This window comes from Camellia sinensis, chromosome 6, assembly GCF_055761805.1.
Source record: "Camellia sinensis isolate YWXY chromosome 6, ASM5576180v1, whole genome shotgun sequence".
In the NCBI taxonomy this organism is placed as follows: Eukaryota; Viridiplantae; Streptophyta; class Magnoliopsida; order Ericales; family Theaceae; genus Camellia; species Camellia sinensis.
This window is the reverse complement of record NC_138966.1, coordinates 41,490,263-41,501,983: the sequence shown is the minus strand read 5'-3', so window position 1 is coordinate 41,501,983 and position 11,721 is coordinate 41,490,263. Positions and strand designations below refer to the sequence as shown.

The 11,721-nt window shown below is 30.2% G+C and overlaps 2 long non-coding RNA genes across 8 annotated transcripts; both read left to right on the top strand.

The window, feature by feature from the left end:
- The first annotated feature begins 2,384 nt into the window (after positions 1–2,384).
- On the top strand, positions 2,385–9,602 carry LOC114303320 (uncharacterized). Of its 7 annotated transcripts, none has more exons than XR_014332259.1 (7): positions 2,385–2,849; positions 2,941–3,532; positions 4,997–5,225; positions 5,361–5,431; positions 5,584–5,793; positions 8,911–9,205; positions 9,294–9,602. It is a non-coding gene; the product is annotated as an uncharacterized LOC114303320 (long non-coding RNA). The 7 variants fall into 7 exon arrangements; XR_014332254.1 differs by having other exon boundaries at positions 8,906–9,205; positions 9,341–9,602; XR_014332253.1 differs by having other exon boundaries at positions 8,906–9,205.
- LOC145792629 (uncharacterized) lies at positions 4,463–4,819 on the top strand. Its single transcript, XR_014332293.1, has 2 exons — positions 4,463–4,584; positions 4,616–4,819. It is a non-coding gene; the product is annotated as an uncharacterized LOC145792629 (long non-coding RNA).
- Positions 9,603–11,721: the final 2,119 nt, after the last annotated feature.

Sequence of the window (11,721 nt, the reverse complement as noted above, 5' to 3'; positions counted from 1 at the left end):
TCTTATTATCTTGTTTGTATCCAAGTTGTAAAGCTATGTTAATATTTTATGTGTCTCAACGTATGCCATTTCCTTTAACTTATGCACAATTCTTATGGACTAATTAGATTTAAATTTATTACTTCCGTATATGCATGCTCCATATGTATACTCTGTATGTGTGAATCTTTATAAGTTGGCCTTCGGTAATCTAAGATTACTGGCCATCATAGCATCATTCTATTAGAGGCGGAATGGAGTCGTGACATGTCCTTTTTTTTTTTTTTTTTTTTGTAACTTATGCCAAGAAAGGTAATTTGATGTGTGTTGATATATGTAGTTCAACTATTTGGGACAAAATTATCCCCTATGTTGCCTTATGGTTTTTGAGGGAGGCTATTCAGGGGCATGACTTTGAAGACGTGGATAACGACAACGATGATGATGATAATGATGAAGAAGAAAATGAAGATAAAGATGAGGACAATTATGAAAACACAGACGAAGAAGAGGATAAGGACAAAACCAGCACAAAGAAGGTAACTCTTACAAAATTCTAAGCAAAAGCCAAAGTCTCCTCCTTACCACCGTTAATTTTCAATTTCTGAACGTACTAATACTTTATTTCCCTGTTTTTCTATTGGCCATTTGATTGAGATTTTCTAGCAGTCATCTGGACCAAAGGTGAGAGATGATACAACTACGTAATTTATTTTTAACTCCGTACAAAATGTAAAGATTTTCAATAGTGTGTGCTTTGGATAACATCTAGTTTGTTATGAATTACAGAAGGGTATTCGAGCACTACCTAAGGAAGGTTAGCAGAGTGAGCGTCCACCAGAATGCAAGCAACAATAGTAGGTATTAGATTACAGGTAAGATCTTCATTTGGGAACACAGGTTGAGAGATGCTGTCTTGAGTTTTTGAGAGTTTTGGGTCTGGGATTTCTCCCTTGTCTACTGAAGTTGTTTGGTTCTCTCTCTTTCTTTCTCCCTCTCTCTTATATTTTTTTTTTCTTATAAGGAATATTTATATTTTGTTTTTTTAGAAAGTATTTATATTACATTTGGTATCATGAAGGAAGTCGTATGAGATGAAAATCCCATGTACGATTCTGAAACAAAGATACTTGATTCAAATAACGACCGTAACAAATATGTTAAATTAATTCACGATGCGCATACATATATATTTTTCATTTTTCTCATCCTTTATGTTGGGAGCATTAACGCTTGTATTTTAGTTTCAAATTAACATTACGTTTGTATTTTGATTTCCGAATAATGACAACACGACTGCCGCCCAACTAGTTTATTTATATATAAATAACATATATACTCTTTGATTTTTACCAATATAATAAAATTAAATTATGACAATACAATACATTTATTATTTATTTTATGGACTTAGATTTTATGTGGATTGGACCGTATTGCTCAGATCTATGAGGTTTATCACGAGTCTTATTTTAATAATTTGAATCGTTCAATATGTAAAACTTGTTGAGTATTTTATTCTTGTAAAAAATCACATTAATTGAATATCGATAACTATTTAATTGGATCAGATTTTTATCAAAAAATTATTTTAAAAATTATATTTATCATTGATAGAAATATAATTTAATCATATGACTACACATATTCAATTTATATATTTTTATAATAATAAAATACTTAACAAATGTTACACATAAAAATTTTAAATTATCAAAATAAGATCCATTATGAATTCTCACAAATCCACCAATTGGTTGGTGGTCAAGTGGCGATTGGAGCTTGACTTGGTAGGAAGGACTACGGTTCGATTCCCCGCATCACCAATTGGGAGGGGCTTTGAGTCTAACCATCCAAAACTACGCCCCGAATCCGGATTAGTCGGCCCGAAGGGTCGGATACCGGATGGCTGGACCAAAAAAAAAAAACAAATCCAACAACAAACTTCAATTAATAAATAGGTGTTTGGCATACACTAAAAAAGTATACTTTTTTATATATATATATACTTATTTTGGTCATATCAATCAACATATATCAATATCTCCTCTCTATTTTTCTATTTATCTTCTTTATTTTTCTACATAATTTTTTATAAAAAATTAAAAAATACATTTATTTAAAATCTTTCAAATCACCCCTAAATTTTGTACGGAAGAGAAGCATCGCCTGATTTTATGAATTGTATTAAGAAGATGATTACTTTTTAACTTTTTTTTTTATGTAAAAAAAATAATTTAAAAATTATAAAATGACTTTTAATTCAAAATAAGCCTATTTCTTATTTCATATTTTAAACGAGTTGCTATGTGAGCCACGATGAAACACGTGGCAAGCTTATCTCGTCCAAGTCGAAGGAAATCGAGAATCTTCTCATATAAAAATCACGAGAGCCGTCGATCAATGCCAACCCCTATTCACATGGGTCAACGTCTCATCTACGGCCAGGCACGTCTGACTGTTCATTGACAGCCGTTGGATCGCTCTGGACAATTAATAAATCACCCCTCCTTCTCAAAATACAACGTCTCATCTATATTTTCATTTTCTTACATTTTCATTTTCTTGTACAGCTTCTCTCTTACCGTGAAATTCCGTTACCCCCTTTTCGTTAGATCTCTTCTCCTTGGTTTCTCAGCTTTGAATTCGTTCGACGATCTGCGTTTTGATTATGGATTCGAGTGTTTTCGTTGAGCGATTCGCTTCCGATCTTCGATTCAGACTCGTCCTTTCTTCGGTCATGGGTGAATTGAGGTGTGTATTTTCCTCCATTTCTTGAAGGCTCTTGATGTTTGTTCTGAACCATTAGTGCTCGGGCTTTGTACGTCTGGTTCGATGCGAAACCTTGCCGTCTTTCTGAAATTCTTGAGGTGTGTATTTACAGCCTTTGACAATATCGTATGTATTGTAAATCTTGGGTTCAGATCTATTAATTTTTCAACTTTTTATGTTCATTTTCAGATCTAAAACGCTTGGTTTGATCGGTGCAATCAATTCAGATCTCGTGATTCTTATGGATTCAGATCGGATTTTGATATGAAGCTGTGAAGGATTGCTAAAGTGTTTCTTTATGCTTTTTTTGATGTGCTTTCTTTTGTCATCTTCTTGGTATAATAAAGAAGATAGTTTGTGTGTGTGTGTGTTTTCGGTGTATACCAGAGGGGTATAGCCTAGGGTAAGAAAAAAATGTGAGATGTGTAATGTTCTACTGGTTGTCAATCGACCTTTGCCATGTCAGGTGCGCTTGCTTGGCAGGTCAAAAAAAACCCTAATAAAAAGTTTGTTTTTTGTGTTTGAGGGGGTGATGGTACGGGGTTTTGCCCGGCTCTCCCCTTCTTGTGTGTTGCGTCTTTTTTTTTTTCTCTCTTGATTTTGTCCTCCCCAATTCTCTCTCCAATCCAATCAGTTGTTCATCGTGTCTTTATTTGTCTCTCGAATGGATGATTTTACATCGATTCGAAACAAATAGGGACATCAACACGCCAATTATTTGTACATCAAGCAAGCAAACACAAGGATGGGATTAGCACATCATGACTATTCAGTCCAAGAGGTACAAACAAACAATTTCCTTTAATTTATTTTGGCTCGAGTAATGCTAGAGACCTCTGGTAGATTATTTGTAGTTCATAGTAAATTATTACAGATTTATCAGAAGTTTATATTTTTAATTATTAATATTTATGAAGTTAAGTTCTTAAAACCACCCCTGAAATGAAATTTCCCTTTTAATTAATTAGACTTATAGCATAAATCAGCACTAAATTCGAGCATGTCTGAATCTACCATCTCACTAGCCTCATACTCTAAAAATTGTTGATTAGTTGAGAAGAAAATTACTCCAAAAATTGTTGATTAGTTGAGAAGAAAATTTTATAGTACATCATATGTCAAATTATGATTTTGTGCTCTTTTGGTTACTTACTATGTTGGGGGTGCTTGGTGGGTTTTTTTTTTTTAAGTAACTTATGACTTTTGGCTTTTAAAAATTTATTTTAAACTGTTTGGTTAAATTTATTTTAAAAGTTTTTGATTTTAACAACTTATTTGAAGTAAAAAAAGTTGATTTTGAGAAGTTGTTTACTCTTTACTTTTGATTTTCAGCTTCTGTTTTGGACATGTTAATTCACTATTATATTTTTAAATTTTTTTATTTTTATTTTTTTTAAAATAGAAAGAGCTATAAAATATTATTATTATTATTTATGAGAAATGTAGACAAATAATGAATAATAAAAAAATAAAAGTTAATTGAAAAAGTTATTTCAAATCTTATTTAACAAACACTACTATTAACTTAAATTTATAATCCAATAGTAACAGTTTCTGATTAAAATTATAATTTATAATCTGTTAAACTATAATTTATAATCTATTCGAACAGTTACACCAAACAGGACTGTTATGACTTGGTCATGGCAGGTGTTTATGACCTATTGTGATTAGGAAAATGATAAAAGTTTATTTTTTAGACTTCCTTTTTAGATGCAATGATGTGTGGAAGAGATGATTGGCGAAGATTAGACACTATCAGGATTGTTATTTTGTTGGTTATGACCTATAATGATCTTGGTTATAATCGAAAATGACTTTAGATATATTTTCGTGGTGTTTGGATGTGACTCTGTTTTTGAAGTTATGATTGAAAATGATTTAGTTATGACATTTATGTAATTAATATAAAAAATGTACATATGGTAAGGCTCTATTCTAGAATGACCCCATTGTAAGTACACTAATATTGTAGATGGTTCAATTGTCAAAGATTGTTGGTTCAAATATTGTGTAATTGTGCACATAATGTAATTTTAGAGAGGTTCAGTGTGCATGGGCTGGTTTATGTGTTTTTGGTTAGGGTTTAGGTTAGAATGGGTGGTGGTTTGGGGGGTTGGTCCCTTGTGGGTAATTGTAATTTAGTTAAAATGTCAATTGTAAACCAGTATAAAGCTCAAGCGTTGGTGGTGGCTGCATGTTGTGGCTTTAAATCTCATATGTGGGTTCATGAATTTTGTTTCAGTGTTGCAGCAGAGTAAAGATTCTTGATTCCTCTGTGCTAGCTGGAGAGAGGATGAATTTTAGCGGCCTGATCATTTGAAGGAATAAATTCATGCATTGTAAAAAAGAATTTTTTTTCGTCATGTTGATGCAGAAGAGAGGCGACAGTACTTTCTTATGTGCTGAATTTATAATTTTTTTTTCTATTTCTTTGATGATGCAGAAGAGAGGAGACAGTACTTTCTTATGTGGTGAACTCAAATTTTTTTTTTGCTATTTCTTTGATACTGTGGATTTTTTTAGCTAATGTGATAGATTTTGAATTGCATTGGTTCTGACTTTGGGGTTGAGCATGTCTAATTTAAATCTTGATTCTTCATATGTAGATTTTGTGGTGTGAACTTCATTATTTTTTTGGCAGAGATGGTGGAGTCCTTTATACTAGTATTTCTTGAGGGTATGTGTGAACTCTAATAAAAAATTGTTACATCGATTGTAGAGAATAAATTGTTTGTAGTTTTGCACACTAAACTAGCTGGACAGTTATTATCAGATATTGCAAATTGCAATTTTAGCTGTAATGATTTTTATATATTAATTTTCCCCTAGGTTGCGGCCAAATGCATTGTAGGAAGTATGGCGTGCAGTTCAGCATTGTATATGTGCTTGTGTTTGCCATTTGTTGTATTTACTTCATATGTTGTGGTGCTGATCCCCAGGAGGCTTGAGTTTGAAGTGTTATTGGGTCATCTGAGATAGATTTCTAGAGTTTGCTTCTGACACACCATGTTTGCTGAAGTGTCGCAATTCCACAATAAGGTATTTCTTTACTCAACAAAAACTAGGAATCTGTCTGGTCTTTTTTACTGTTTTGGGTAAAAATTTGAGTAGGTATTTGTGAAGAGAGAGGGGTAAAGGTAATACTCTAGTGCAATTTGGATTGGGCTCAACTCGAGCAACTTGAATCCAGTCCGAATTTTTTTGGGTTGGGCTCGAACCGAGCCCAAATGACATCAAATCTTACTATTTATTTTATTTTATTTTTACTCATAAATTGTAAAGACTATTACAACGGCATCTCTCTTACATTATATAAATTATAAAAATGTAAATAGAGCCAAATTTTAATAATTTCTGAACGTAGCTGGGAAAAAAAAAATTTACAATTTGGGCAACTCGGGTTTAACTCGGGTTGGGTTTAGACATTCAACCTTGGGTTACAATTCGGGCTTGGACGGGTCTGGGCGGATCTCAGCACAACTTGAGCTGGGCTTGGACAACCTCCGAATCCGTCCAAGTTGCACCCTTAAGTAATACTAAAAAATTTTAGGTTTTACTTGGATGGTTTTCTTTCTTTCTTTATTTCTCTACAAGAATTTTTCTACAAATAATAGATCTAAACAAACTTTAATGCTGTCTGATAGCATCTCCAATTGTGTATGAATTTTTTTTATCAAATTTGAGTAAGTTATTTTTTGATATTACCTGCTTTAATGGAGAGTTTTGGCGTTTCATCAAATCACTTGACGATTGGGCGGATGACCGGTCAGTGTAGAATTTCTATGAAATATTGTTTTGAGGTGGTCATAGGGGACATTTGGTAGTGAAAATATAACGGACTGTGATTTGATGAAAGGCACAAAGTTTTCTCAGTTTGGTGAAACATTTTTTATTATATTTTTGATTTTTTCAATTTGATATTTGTTTTATGAAATCATTGGAGTAGAAAAAATGGATATTTTCTATCAAATTTGAATTTGTTGATGGATTTGGTACACAGTTAGAGATGGCCTTGTGAATATTTTTTGGTGAAAACTATCTGTTGTGTTAATGATACTGTTTTGAGGAAATATGGCGGAACTCTTTATTATTTTATTTAGCATCGTTGACCTCAAGTGAGTTGTGAGAATTGCTCACTTTTTAGTAATTTATTTATTAAAATTTTGAGAACATTATCATTTTATTCAGTGAGAACATTATCATTTAATTTAGTTTTGTAGCTGGTTGTTGAAGCTATTGTGGTTGGTGCCGCAATTTTATTGTTTTGGGCCTTTTTAAATTAAATTTAAATTTTCTTGTTTGATTGTAGAAAGGTGGAAAATGTGGAGTGCTTGTCAATCTCTTGGTTGAACTCTGAAGATTAAGATACCTGGTAAATTGTTAAAGAAGCCAACTATTTTAAAGAAAATAAAAAGATTTATCATATTATTTCTATTTTTTTGCATTGGATTTTGTTACCTCTGTGGGATTCCAAGCTGACCACAAAACTTTCCTCACTTCCCGCAAACTCTTTTTTCGTTTATAATTAAAACAATATAAATTTATAATTAGTATTTTACACATGGGTGGGTAGGTCTGGATTTGTTTAAGATTTTACAATTAGCAGCTGTTATTTTTTATATTTTAAATGAAAAAATTTTAGAATTTTTTAAAATTTTGTTATGAACTTTGAATAGAATTTTAAGTAGTGGTTGGTTATGAGCTTTAAGTTTTTATATCAAATATTATGTTACATCAAAAATTAACTCAATTCAAAATTTTTTTTTAATTTTTTAAAAAATTCTTAACTAAATAAATTTTTCACGCAAATTATAATTTTAATATTCACAAACTCAAAAAAATTTAAAAAGTTAAAGTCATTCACACGACGTTTTTTTTGAAAGAAAAGAAACGGGAAATTGAGTTACTATTATTGCTTATAAAACAATTGAAACAATTAAAAATTATTTGTAGATGGTTCTCTCTTTAGTGATGCTTTCATATTTTGTTTTCGAAATTATTATTACAACATTTGAAGTTTACTTAAACTGTGGGTTGTCCATGTGATTTGCAAAATTGTAAATATTATCTTACTAAGAATTTTTTATTTATCAAAATTAATTGAAAAAATAGGAGGTTTGGAATGTTTTAAATAAGTGTATTTTTTGATTTTTTATAAAATATGGATTGAGTTTGAAGTGATGTGGTAGAAATGTGATGTGATTTAAATAAGATGATATGATTTAAATAGGGTAGTAATTTTTTAACTTTTTAGTTTTTTCAATAGATGTTTAACTGTTTCTTTTATTTATATAATGATTAAAACTACTTGAATTATTAATTACAATATTTTTTTATTTGATATAATTTTAATTGTTAATTCCCTTCATTTATTAATAAGAAGGGTTTTGTTAAAAAATTAGAAGTTTCAAGGGTGGGATGTAATTTTTTTAATTACAAAAGATAAATTGTATTTTAAGTAAATTTTAGGGTGTATTTGTAATGTAGTTTATTTATTTTGATGTAGCTAATTTAGATGTGTTCAAAAAAATTAAAATAGAAAAAATTACTAAAAATAGAACAATAGTAGAAAAAGTTGTTTTAAATATATGAAGTTTTTGAAAAACACAATGTTAACGTGTATTTGGAAAATCAAACTGAAGTTTTTGGTTGCCAGTTTTTCGTTTTAGTGATTTTTTTTTATTACATTTTAGTTTTAATTTTGGACTTTAGTTTCACATAATGTGAGATTCACTTTAAAAATAAAATTTTACCTTTTTTTTAAATAAAATTTTAAATTTACTAAATACAAAATAATTCAAGAAGTTATTTCATTTATATTTGTTTTGTATTTATTGATTTTTTAAAATATAGTGGGTAAATTATAAATAACAAATATGCCCTTGATTAAAATAGGAAAAATTAGTCTATGATCCCCCTCTCATTTTTCGTGATAGAAGAGGTCTTCAATATTATTTTGTGATGGTTAAGGTTTCTTAACCCTACACCCATATATCACAGAGAAAATTCATTCCCTCTTCTTCTTTCGTACGCAACAGTTTCTTCTTCACTCTCTCTGATTCATTGACCTGACTTTTGTGATTTATTGTTCACCGTTATATCAAATGCATAGAGACTAGAATTATAAGTATATTCAGTGTCTTCTTCACAGAGTAGCTTTGAAATGCAAGATTTGTAACACTACAAATCTAAGATCTCTCTCAGATTAGCGAGAAAGAGGCTTGAAAACACTCAGTGATGATTATGAGTTGCATGTTCAAGTTCGTATTTGATTAGCAGTGATCAAAACTAGAGTTTGGAACGAAGAGAGAGTGAGATGCTTTTATGGCCGATCAGAGAGGTTTGATGATATGTTACAGAGATTCAGAATGCTCTAATACCCAAACGATGCCATTTTGTGGAGCAGAAATCTTCGGTATCACAACAGTCCAAAGCAAGAGTTGAAGATCAGGTCTCTCTCTCTATCTCCCTCATTTTCGTGTTTCTCTTTTCCCTCTGTGATTTCAATTCCTTCAAGAGCTTAGGGAATAACTATCTAGGGCTCAAGGATCACAAGTTGTATCCATAAGTTGAAGAGGTGTTTCAGGACAAAGCGACACTGAGCGCGGCGGAGATCGGCAAAATCATGATAGCCAACAAGAACTCATCGAGTAGGGCGTTGAGGTCGGTGATCGAAAGAGCATATTCACCTTTCTCTTTAATCGATGTTTCACAACCTTTGATTTTGTATTTGTTTTGTGTGATTGGTTCTTTGAAATCACTGTGTGTGGAATTGAAAGGTCTGTAATCAAGGATTTACTTCAATTTGTTGCGATTACGATATGGAAATTGATTTGTGTTTTGTTTGATATTGTTTCACATATACATTTCAAGAGGTTTGTGGGAAGTCTAGAGAAGGCCAGAGAATTTTCAAAACTTCTCTGGAGAGGTAATTTTGTGGGAAGTCCAGGGAAGGCTGGAGAAGGCCAGAGTTAATTTCTCTGGAGGGAAGGCCAAAGAAGGGAAATTTCTATGGAGAGAAGGGAAGACCTGATCATGTCGACGCCTTGATAGCACTGGACCATTAGATTCCAATGGAGCCCATAATCTATGAAAATCCCAAATCACATTCACATCAGTTACCAAATACACTACTACTAACTAATCTCAATCTCACCAAAACAACCATAAAATGCATAGCATACGTATACTACATCTGTTCTAACTATTCTATTACATAAATGCCTACAACATTTTGTCACAACCTTTACATTTCAAATTCTCCTACGACTATTTTACTTTTTTATTTTAAATTTCAAATTTTTATAGCTTCTTCACTCAAACCAAAGAAAATTCAAATTTCTTTGGGTTCATTTTGATCAATTTCATTTGGGTTTTCAAATTTCTTTGGATTCATTTTGACCAATTGAAGGCTGGTGAAGTTAGAGAAATTTTCAAATTTCTTAGGAGTGTTGAGTCCATAAGAGGCAAGGAGGACAGAGAAATTTAAAATTTCTCTGGAGATGTAATTTTGTGGAAAGGCAGAAAAATTTCTCTGGGAGAGTGGGAAGTATATGGAAACAGAGAAATTTGGAGAAAGGGAAGGCAGAGAAATTTACAGTAGGAAGTTTAGTGAAAATCAGAGAAATTTTAAATTTTTTTTGGAAAGTTTAGAGATTCTTCCCAGAATTTTTCTGGACCAATTTTCTCTGTGACGTGAATTTTCTCTAGATCAATTTGAGGGACCTTAGACATTATTAAAATATTAAATTTTCTCTAGATCAACTTGAGGGACCTGAGACATTATTAAAATATTGAATGTTTTTTATGTTATAAAATCTTAATACTAAGGACTTTTTAAAAAAAAAACCCCATTAAAATATGAATAATTAATATTGAATGTCCTTTATGCTATAAAATTTTAATACTAAGGATTTTAAAAAAAAAAAACCCATTAAAATATGGATAATTTTGTGATTTTAGAAATTATATGGTTTTGATTGATTTTTTGAAAATTGAGTTTTTTTTTTATTATTTATTTTGAGTGTATTTTTATTTTTAGCAATTTTTTTAAACATATTTTTAAGTAAGTTTTTTGTTTTTTAAATACACTTAAAAAGTAAATTTTTTTATAAAAAATATTTAGAAAATTTAATAAATGCATAAGAACATGGAAGTATATTGAAATTTTTTAATTTTTTGTATTTGATTAATTTTTTAAAGATATTTTCATAAATATTATGGGGTATCTTAATTTTTTTTAAATATTTAAATTTTTATTTAATTAAAAATAAAAAAATTAAAAATTAAAAATTAAATTTTCTGACAACGGGGTTTAATTTTTGGAATGCAAGCAAGGTGATAATTATTCTTTTGTTAGAATTTTTAATGTAACAGAGTTAAATGTAAAAAACAATAAAACAATTGTTCTTATTGAGCATTAAAATTGTTTAAATTATTAAAGGAATTGCATATTTTATATCATTAAAAAAATATTAATTAACTTGATAATTCATTAATAAAAAGTCTTGAAAGATGTGATGTAATTTTTAGAATTATAAGGGATAATTTGTATTTTAAATAAATTTTAGGGAGTATTTGTAATTTGTTCAAATGTTTTTTACGACTATTATTCTTTTAGATTTGCTTGGGTTTTGTTCATCTGAATAATGTATAACTAAACCCCAAAAACGACTTTGATTGCTCAAGACTGAACTATATATGTATATATATATATATATATATATGTAAAATCAGAAGTAGTAGAATAATCAAGGGATTTGAACATTTTTGGGGTTTCAATCTTCCTTTGTTTTGGATAAAAATATTTTATTGCAATCGTATTTTGCATTAAACTAGGTGGTCAATTGAAATATTTTTATTTTTATTTATTCTATTAGAAGTTAGGAAGATGTTTTTTCAGATTAAAGTGGGTTTATGTAAAATGGTTTCTGTTGAAATATGGATTTTGGATATTAGAGTTTCTAT